Consider the following 12,347-nt stretch of genomic DNA (forward strand, 5'->3'; position numbering starts at 1 on the left):
GGGATCTGCATAAGTCCTGAAAAATTGCGCGCCTCCGCCTTTGTAGTCCGTTAAAACAGTTAGCGCCATCTTTTGACACTTCTTCCACCCCCGTCCTTGCACGCTACGCCGCTACAACAAAGATGACGGGGAGAAGACGCTGTCGAAGTGGAGGCACGTAAATAAGACCGCCCACAAAACGGCGCATCCTGAAGCGACTGTCAGAAAGCGACTTGAAGATGATCTGTAAAACATCATCTATGCCAGTGGTCTATGATTGGTACCGGGCCGCACAAGAATTAAAAAAAAAAAAATAAAAAATAATTTTTTTTTTTTTTTTTTTATGAAATCAACATAAAAAACACAATATATACATTCTATATCAATATAGATCAATACAGCCTGCAGGGATACAGTCCGTAAGCACACATGATTGTATTTATTTATGTAAAAAAAAAAATAAAATAAAAAAATAAATTAAAATACACCCCCCCACCGGTCCGTGGGACAAATTTTCAAGCGTTGACCGGTCCGCAGCTACAAAAAGGTTGGGGACCACTGATCTATGCAACATTTGGACCAAAGAACCACCATTACATGTTATGTAGACCACAAGGAAGTGATTTTATAGTTTTATCTAACACAGATCAGGGCAAAATATGGCCCGCGGGACACATGTGGCCCCCCGGACGTTCTACATCATTTTTTTTTAGACCTTTAACATCAAAACTGTCGCCACCATCGTGACGTGCGGTGCTGTTTTTAAATGACTGTAAGTCTTGAACTATTGAAAGTATTCCAATGGTCGAAATCTGCGCTTTTGGGTGTTGTAGGAGTTATTAGGGTCATCTACGTCACAGCAGCTCAGACCAGGAACAAACCAGAGTGGGCGGGGTTTGTTATCAGAGCAGCCAGCCAGTATCGCGCGTGTCAGGAACAGACGCGGAAGCACATTTTTACACGATAATATATTATATTGTAGGTGTTTGTTACACTTTGCATTCATATTTTGCTGTTTTTACATTTTTGTTGTGTTTTGCTTGATTGTAAAAGATACACAACTGTGGAGGAGCTGGTCTGAGAAGTAAAATATGTTCATATGTTGTCAATATTCAGTGTTTTATTGTTCGTAAATCCCACTTTCTTTATTTTCATGTACATTTTGGGTGTTCACTTCAGTAAAAAACTGTAAAAAACACATACTGGACAGCTGATTTTTATAGCTAAATGTGTATATATAATTTATACACACATACACCTTGGCCCCCAGACACTTTTTTCTCTCAATGTGGCCCCCCGAGTCAAAATATTTGCTCAAGGGATCCCTGAAGAGGAGGGAAACCTGCGAAACAGGCTTGTAGGGATGAAATAGCCTGTGTGTTTTTCCTGACCTAACACAAATAGGTCATATATATATATATATATATATATATATATATATATATATATATATATATATATATATATATATATATATATATATATATATATATATCCATCCATCCATCCATTTTCTACCGCTTATTCCCTTCTGGGTCGCGGGGGGTGCAGGAGCCTATCTCAGCTACAATCGGGCGGAAGGCGGGGTACACCCTGGACAAGTCGCCACCTCATCGCAGGGCCAACACAGATAGACAGACAACATTCACACTCACGTTCACACACTAGGGCCAATATAGTGTTGCCAATCAACCTATCCCCATATATATATATATATATATATATATATATATATATATATATATACATACATATTTTTATTTTTTTTTAATTTTTTTTAATTAAAGTCTAAAAATAAAAAAATAAAAAATAAAAATTAACATTTACAGAAAAAATTAAAAAAATTACAGAGTTTTTTTTTGATTACAGAAAAAATTTAAACATTTACCAACATTTTTTAAAATCTACAGAAATTCTTTTAAAATTTACAGATTTTTTTTTTTAATTTACAGAAAAAATGTAAAAGTTAAAAAAAAAAAATAAGAAAAAAACCCAGTGTTTTTTTAGTAAAGTAAAGTCTAAAGAAAAAACTCAAAATTATACAAACATTTTAAAAAATTACAGAAAAAATTTAAACATTTACAGAAAAAAGTAAAAATTTTAAAGAAAACATTAAAAAATGTACAGAAAAAATGTATATATATATATATATATATATATATATATATATATATATATATATATATATATATATATATATATATATATATACTATATATATATATATATATATATATATATATATATATATATATATATATATATATATATATATATATATATATATATATATATATATATATATATATATATATATATATATATATATATATATATATATATATGTTGCATTGTTATTCTATAATATATGAGTTTCCCCACATATGTTATATTCAGACTTTATTTTGACAAAAAAGGGCATTATTTGTGTGATATCCATGTAATATTACAACTTTATTCCTGGAAAATTAGCTTGTTTCCCTCATAAATTATTGATCTTTTTTTTTTTTGTACTTAGGTCTTTTCCCAAAATGATAATTATACAACCCATATTTTTTTTCTTGTAGTATTATAACTTAACTTCCTACATTTTTTGAAATAAACTATACTGTATAAATGTGTTGTAGTGTTGTTAACTCCATAATTAGCAGCGTGAAAACCACCACAGCAACACAACTACTATAGCATTAAAACTTCCTGTTCAGTGCAAAGTAAGCTTCAACGTAAAAGCATGACAACTTTGTGTTCTACCACAATAACTGACAAAATTCACCCATTTCATAACAAATATTTGGGATTTTATTTGGGAAGATATACGACTAATTATTATATAACGATGCTTGTTTTTCTTCAAATCTTGCCCTTTTTCCTGTACATGTTGCATTGTTACTCTATAATATATGAGTTTACTCACATATTTTATATATACAGACTTTATTTTGACAAAAAAGGGCATTATTTGTGTGATATCCATGTAATATTACAACTTTATTCCTGGAAAATTAGCTTGTTTCCCTCATAAATTATTGATCTTTTTTTTTAATACTTAGGTCTTTTCCCAAAATGATAATTATACAACCCATATTTTTTTTCTTGTAGTATTATAACTTAACTTCCTACATTTTTTGAAATAAACTTTACTGTATAAATGTCTTGTAGTGTTAAGTCCATAATTAGCAGCGTGAAACCACCACAGCAACACAACTACTATAGCATTAAAACTTCCTGTTCAGTGCAAAGTAAGCTTCAACGTAAAAGCATGACAACTTTGTGTCCTACCACAATAACTGACAAAATTAACCCATTTCATAAGAAATATTTGGGATTTTATTTGGGAAGATATACGACTAATTATTATATACCGATGCTTGTTTTTCTTCAAATCTTGCCCTTTTTCCTGTACATGTTGCATTGTTATTCTATAATATATGAGTTTACTCACATATTTTATATATACAGACTTTATTTTGACAAAAAAGGGCATTATTTGTGTGATATCCATGTAATATTACAACTTTATTCCTGGAAAATTAGCTTGTATCCCTCATAAATTATTGATGCTTTTTTCCCCCCCTGGTAGTATTACAACTTTAGCACCGGTGGCGTCTGCAGCCAAATGTCAAAAGGTCCAAGCTTGGCGTCTGGTCGGAGTTCCCAGAAGGGCCGCCACGGCGTGCCTGATTTAAAATAAAACATTCCCGCAGTTTAGCACCTCATGTCATCGCACGGGAAAAAAAACTCTGCCGATCCTTTCGCTTACACGCGTGTTTGCTTGACATATTTCATGTACTCATCAGGAGGCTTTCATTGTGTGCGTGTGTGTGTGTGTGTGTGTGTGTGTGTATGTGGCCTTGGTGGTGGAAGGAGATAAGTGTTGGATGATAGTGAAGGTCACTCGGGGTGGGAAAGAAATGTGAGATATGAAGAGTTGGACTGGTGTGGGATGAGCACAGAAGCAAAGAATGCTGAGATATGTTATATAATATAATAAACACACACACACACACACACACACACACACACACACACACACACACACACACACACACACACACACACACACACACACACACACACACACACACACACACACACATATTGCTCGAGCCTAAATGCACAAAACACAACTTTAGTGCGAGGCACTATTTCTGTTCCTGTTTCCACCACACACTTAAGTCATGTTCACACTAGTAGCAATATTTGGAAAAAGGTCATTTTTATTCCCCGTGTTTCAGTTTTGCTACTCAAAAAGTGAGTCGCTGGAAAATTCCCACCCGTCGAGTGATTTCCAGCTTTCTCTATCACAGCAACGAACAAAATGAACCCTTTAAAATGTGTTTGGACTTTGTTTGGCCCCCAGAATAAAGTTTGTCAACATGCAATGATCAATATTGTTTCTTTGAAGTATTACAACTTTTACTCTCGTGACATTTTGCTTTTCTTCACTTATAATCTTGACCTTTTTTCTCTAAATTATACTTTTTTTTAACGTATAATTATGAGTTTTGACTAGAGATGAATATCGGCAGACCGATATTATCGGCCGATAAATGCGTTAAAATGTAATATCGGAAATGATCGGTATCGTTTTTTTTATTATCAGTATCGTTTTTTTTGTTTTGTTTTTAAATTAAATCCACATAAAAAACACAAGATACACTTACAATTAGTGCACCAACCCAAAAAACCTCCCTCCCCCATTTACACTCATTCACACAAAAGGGTTGTTTCTTTCTGTTATTAATATTCTGGTTCCTACATTATATATCAATATATATCAATACAGTCTGCAAGGGATACAGTCCGTAAGCACACATGATTGTGCGTGCTGCTGGTCCACTAATAATACTAACCTTTAACAGTTAATTTTACAAATTTTCATTAATTATTAGTTTCTATGTAACTGTTTTTATATTGTTTTACTTTCTTTTTTATTCAAGAAAATGTTTTTAATTTATTTATCTTATTTTATTTGATTCATTTTTTTAAAAAGTACCTTATCTTCACCATACCTGGTTGTCCAAATTAGGCATAATAATGTGTTAATTCCACGACTGTATATATCGGTTGATATCGGTATCGGTTGATATCGGTATCGGTAATTAAAGAGTTGGACAATATCGGCATATCGGATATCGGCAAAAAGCCATTATCGGACATCCCTAGTTTTGACGTTATTTTAATAAAAAAATATATGCCTTCAGTGTTTCCCATAAGCTGCCAAGAGACCTGTGGCGGTGGGGGCGTGGCTATGGGCGTAGTCACCATGACATCATCGAGTAATTTGCATAATTTACTACAATGATATGATTTTCTCTAAAAAGGCTCAAAAAATGTATACTTACTAATTAATAATAACAGTTTTGTTTTAAACGCCCATCCATCCATCCATTTTACAATATAATTACAACACTTTATGTACATATTTATATACAGATTTGAACAACAAGTTATTCACTGAAATATATTTATGAATTGTGGTTCTTACAAAAAATATATCTTATAAAAATATAAAAGCTAAAATGTCTCTTAAAGCTCTGCCCCTTTAATTAGTGCATACTAAATAATGTAACTTTAGCCTGCTACTACAACCATATTATTTACCAGCAACATAAAGTGAAACAGAGGCAGAGGTGTCCTGCCACAGTCAGTAACAAATAAACAGAAAACAGTAGTTGTGGTAGATAGACACAAAGCTTCATCAAACATCTGATCCACTAAACAAAGAGCTCAAAAAATCTTGATCCTACACTTCTCTTTTGTAAAGTAAATCTGAACAGCCTATATGGGCATCTACATCAACTATATGATTTGCCTGAGAAGCTGGACAGGACAAAAAAATAAAAATTAAAAAAATAAATAAATAAATAAATTATTTCCTGGCGGGCCGCCACTAATAAATGAATGTGTGGGAAACACTGGCCTTTATTCATATACATTTGGACGTTCTTTGTAGTATTACAACTTTATTCCCATTAAAATATTCCATATATATAATACTACAAGAAAAAAACCATGGGTTGTGCAATAATCATTTTGGGAATAGACCTAAACATACAAAAAAAAAGATCAATAATTTATGAGGGAAATACGCAAATTTTCCAGGAATAAAGTTGTAATATTACATAATAATGCCCTTTTTTGTCAAAATAAAGTCTGAATATAAAATATGTGGGAAAACTCATATATAATAGAATAACAATGCAACATGTACATGAAAAAGGGCAAGATTTTAAGAAAAACAAGCATTGTTTTATAATAATTAATTTGTTGTGTATCTTGACTACAATGGTGCATACTTTACTCCCCAGGCAAACAATCCAAAATATTTGTTATGAAATGGGTGCATTTTGTCAGTTACTGTGGTAAAACACAAAGTTTGCATGCTTTTACTTTGAAGTTTACTTTGCACTGAACAGGAAGTTTTAATGAGTTATGTTGCTGTGGTGGTTTCACACTGCTAATTATGAAGTTATCAACACTACAAGACATTTATACAGTCAAGTTTATTACATATAGTTAAGTTATAATACTATAATCTAAAAAAAATATGGGTTGTGTAATAATAATTTGGGGAAAAGACCTATGTATAAAAAAAAAGATAAATAATTTATGAGGGAAACAAGCTCATTTTCCAGGAATAAAGTTGTAATAATACAAAATAATCACACAAATAATGCCCTTTTTTGTCAAAATAAAGTCTGAATATAAAATATGTGGGAAAACTCATGTATTATAGAATAACAATGCAACATGTACAGGAGAAATGGCAACATTTTAAGAAAAACAAACATAGTTTTATAATAATTAGTCGTATATCTTGACTACAATGACACATAATTTACTCCCCAGGCAAACAATCCAAAATATTTATTATGAAGTGGGTGAATTTTGTCAGTTACTGTGGTAGAATCCAAAGTTGTCATGCTTTTACTTTGAAGCTTACTTTGCCCTGAACCGGGACTTTTAATGAGTTATGTTGCTGTAGTGGTTTCACACTGCTAATTATGAAGTTAACAACACTACAACACATTTATACAGTCAAGTTTATTACATATAGTTAAGTTATAATACTATAATTTAAAAAAAATATGGGTTGGGTAATAATAATTTGGGGAAAAGACCTATGTATATAAAAAAAAGATAAATAATTTATGAGGGAAACAAGCTCATTTTCCAGGAATAAAGTTGTAATAATACAAAAATATCACACAAATAATGCCCTTTTTTGTCAAAATAAAGTCTGAATATAAAATATGTGAGAAAACTCATATATTATAGAATAACAATGCAACATGTACAGGAAAAATGGCAAGATTTTAAGACAAAACAAGCATCATTTTAATAATAATTAGTCGTATATATTGACTACAATGACACATATTTTACTCCCCAGGCAAACAATCCAAAATATTTATTATGATTTGTGAATTTTGTCAGTTACTGTGTTAGAATCCAAAGGTGTCATGCTTTTACTTTGAAGCTTACTTTGCACTGAACAGGAAGTTTAAATGCTACAGTAGTTATGTTGCTGTGGTGGTTTCACGCTGCTAATTATGAAGTCATTACAAGACATTTATACAGTAAAGTTTATTATTTTTTATAAAATGTATGCAGTTAAGTTATAATATTACAATTAAAAAACTTTGGATTGTGTAATCATTTTGGGGAAAGACCTAAATATACAAAAAAAAAGGATAAATAATTTATGAGGGAAAACAAGGCTAATTTTACAGGGATGTAAGGTTTTAATATTACATAGATCTCATTACAATAATGCCATCTATACATTTATTCAAATAAAGTCTAAATATAAAATATGTGGGGGAAAACTCAAAATTATACAATAAAAAATGCTAAATTTACAGGAAAAAAGGCAAGATTTTAAGAAAATAAAGCATAGTTGTGCGCAACCCCGAAAGGGACAAGCGGTAGAAAATGGATGGATGGATGTATAATATTTAATTTGTTGTACATCTTGAGTGCAATGGTGCATATTTTACTTCACGGGCAAACATTTGAAATGCTTGAATTTTGTCACTGTGGTAGAATCCAAGGTTAATACCGCCATGCTTTTATTTTGAAGTTTATTTTGCACTGGACAGGAAGTCACCGTGCATGTTTTATTGCTAAAGTAGTTATGTTGCTGTAATGCTTCTGCGCTGCTTAGGGCTAATTATGAAGTTAAGGATGCAACAAGATATTTAAACTGTAAAGTTTATTACTTTTATAAAATGTACGCAGTTAAGTTATAATAGGACAAGAAAAACAATATGAGATGTGTAATAATCATTTTGGGAAAGACATAAATATACAAAAAAAAAAGAAATATTTATGAGGGAAAACAAGCAAATTTTTTGCCATATATGTTTTATATATATATATATTTATATATATATATATATATATATATATATATAAATATATATATATATATATATATATATATATATATATATATATATATATATATATATATATATATATATATGTTTTATATATATATATATATATATATATATATATATATATATATATATATATATATATATATATATATATATATATATATTTTTTTTTAGTAAAGTCTGAAAATAAAACTAAAGATTACACCAAAAATTTAAAAAAATACAGAAATTGTTTTAAAATTTACATATATATTTTTTAAATTTACAGAAAAAATTATAAAATGTACAGATTTTTTTTTTAATTTTACAGATTTTTTTTTTTTAATCTACAGAAAAAATGTAAAAATGTACATAAAAAATTCAAAATTTAACAGAATTTTTGTAAAAGTTTTTTAAAAAATTTTAAGAAAAAAAAACATTGTTTTATAATACTTAATTTGTCATACATCTTGAATACAACGGCGCATACTTTACTCCGCTGCTTAGCGCTAATTATGAAGTTAAGGATACAACAAGATATCTATACTGTGAAGTTTATTACTTTTATAAAATGTACGCAGTTAAGTTATAATAGTACAAGAAAAACAATATGAGATGTGTAATAATCATTTTGGGAAAGACATAAATATACAAAAAAAATAAATATTTATGAGGGAAAACAAGCTAATTGTTTGCCATATATGTTTTTTTATATATATGGCTCTTTATATATATATATATATATATATATATATATATATATATATATATATATATATATATATATATATATATATATATATATATATATATATATATATATATATATTTTAGTAAAGTAAAGTCTAAAAATAAAACTCAAAATTATACCAAAAATTAAAAAAATTACAGAAAAAATTAAAAAATGTACTGAATTTTTAAAAAACATTTACAGATTATTTTTTTTAATTTACAGAATTTGTTTTTAATTCTTTTCAAATATACAAAAAAATGTAAAAATTTACAGAACAATTTTAAAATTTTACAGAAAAAATTAAAAAATTTACAGAAAAAATGTTAAGAAAAAAAAACATTGTTTTCTAATGCTTAATTTGTCGTACATCTTGAGTACAATGGTGCATACTTTACTCCGCAGACAAGCAATTAAAAATATGTTTTTATGAACTACGTGAATTGTGTCACTGTACGGTAGAATCCAAGCTTAATACTGTCACGCTTTTATTTTGAAGCTTGCTTTGCACTGAACAGCGAAGTCACTTTGCGCACGTTTCAGCCCAACGCTAGTGCTAGCGCGGCGGGCGGCGACAAAGGGGGCGGGGCCGGGCGGCGACAACCCGCGCGTAGGCCTCATCAACACGCGGGGGGAAAAAAAAAAATAATCGTCTCCCTTTCCGCCTCACCTCTCTGCACCCCCGACGTATGTGATTGAGTTAACAATGCGGTGTTATTTGCATGCTGATTTTGCACACCCCTCCCCTTTTAACCCCCTCGCCCCCCACCCCAAACAAGCGAGTAACGCGGCCCGCCGTGCCTGAAAGAGCAGGTGTGCGCCATCGTCATCACTCCTCTTGTTTTCACTCCTCACACGCCCGCATTGTAATCAAATCTGCAGCCCGCCTGTCTTGATTCTTCTTTTTTTTTTTTTATTAATTATAGGCCGCGCCTGATGCCGATGTATTCCGAAAGCATCTTCAAAATAGGTCGGCGCTACAGTCTGCTATTCTTATCACATTTAAATGTCAACACGGTGCAAAGCTCTACAAATTAGTTCAGGCAGGCTTCAACCCCCATTTAACATTTAAAGCGCCATTCTGTGCAGCTCAAAGAGCCATTCTGAAGCGCACACACACACACACACACACACACACACACACACACACACACACACACACACACACACACACACACACACACACACACATTTTTGTATTTGTTTCCTTCTTGAGACCTCCGAATAATGCCTACCTCTTTAGGACCACCCTTTCTAGCTATATAAAGATGTGTATTTACAACATTAATAATATATACATACTATGCAAATATAAAAAAGCTTGTTGTGAAAAATGAGTTGGAATTTCACCAGAAAAAGGTCACAATTTCACAAGAAAAACTTAGAATTTTGGCATTTTCATAATAAAAGTCACAATTTTACTCAACACTAGTCAACATTTTACAAGAAAAACTGAACATTTGTGCAATATTGTGATAAAAGTTGGATATTTACGAAATAATAGTTGCAATTTTACAAGAAAAGTTTAACATTTGGGCAATTTTATGAAAATAGTCGTAATTTTACTCGACAAAAGTTAAAAATTTTTTAGATTTTTTTTCCCGTTGCCAATATTATAATAATAATTGGAATTTTACTTGGCAAAATGATGACAAAAGTCATCATTTTACTCAAAAAAGGTCACTATTTTATTGTGATAAAAGTCAGAATTTGTCACCATTTTGCATTTAAAAAGTAATAATTTTACATAAAAAAGTAATAATTTTACGAGAAAATATTGCAATATTACAGAAACAGAAAGAATATGAGAAAATTGTTCCCAATTTTATAAGAAAAAAGTCGACACATTGTGAGAAAAAGACTGATTTTAGTTAATTTATTTTGTTTTGAATTTTTGGTTTGTAATTGTTTAGGACCACCTTTTCTAGATATATAAAGATGTGTATTTACAACATTGATAATATATACATACTATGCAAATATAAAAAAAGCTTGTTGTGAAAAATGAGTTGGAATTTCACCAGAAAAAGGTCACAATTTCACAAGAAAAACTTAGAATTTTGGCATTTTCATAATAAAAGTCACAATTTTACTCAACACTAGTCAACATTTTACAAGAAAAGCTGAACATTTGCGCAATATTGTGATAAAAGTTGGATATTTACTCAATAATAGTTGCAATTTTACAAGAAAAGCTTAAAATTTGGGCAATTTTATGAAATTAGTCGTAATTTTACTCGACAAAAGTCAAATTTTTTTTAGAATTTTTTTTTTGTGTTGGCAACATTATAATAATAATTGGAATTTTACTTGGCAAAATGATGACAATAGTCATAATTTTACTCAAAAATAGTCACTATTTTATTGTGATAAAAGTCAGAATTTTATATGACAAATGTCACCATTTTGCATTTAAAAATTAATAATTTTACGAGAAAATATTGCAATATTACAGAAACAGAAAGAATATGAGAAAATTGTTCCCAATTTTATAAGAAAAAAGTCGACACATTGTGAGAAAAAGACTGATTTAAGTTAATTTTTTTGTTTTGAATTTTTTGTTTGTAATTGTTTTTTAATCTTCCTTTTTTACATCGTTATTACAGTATGTCTCTATATACATATTTATTTATTTTAAATTTAATGTAATATCTTACACACACTTGTTATTTCATATGTTGACCAGACCACTTTTAGAACCGACACAGTTTTTTTGGTTTTTGGGACCACCCTCATTTAGATGGATGTCACCACCAGGGGTGCAAATGAGACATTCTCTATTAGATGCAATGGTTTTCCTTATTAGGACCATGATTTCGGTCCTAACTTGTTCACACCTCCTCATATGGAAGGTACTTTTCCTTCTTGATGTCTCAAGAAGGATAGAAATACAAGAACCCACACACACGTGCATACACACACACACATTTTTGTATTTGTTCCCTTCTTGAGACCTCCGAATAATGCCTACCTCTTTAGGACCACCCTTTCTAGATATATAAAGATGTGTATTTACAACATTAATAATATATACATACTATGCAAATATAAAAAAGCTTGTTGTGAAAAATGAGTTGGAATTTCACCAGAAAAAGGTCACAATTTCACAAGAAAAACTTAGAATTTTGGCATTTTTATAATAAAAGTCACAATTTTCCTCAACACTAGTCAACATTTTACAAGAAAAGCTGAACATTTGCGCAATATTGTGATACAAGTTGGATATTTACTAAATAATAGTTGCAATTTTA

This window comes from Entelurus aequoreus, linkage group LG02 (assembly GCF_033978785.1).
Source record: "Entelurus aequoreus isolate RoL-2023_Sb linkage group LG02, RoL_Eaeq_v1.1, whole genome shotgun sequence".
Classification (NCBI taxonomy): Eukaryota; Metazoa; Chordata; class Actinopteri; order Syngnathiformes; family Syngnathidae; genus Entelurus; species Entelurus aequoreus.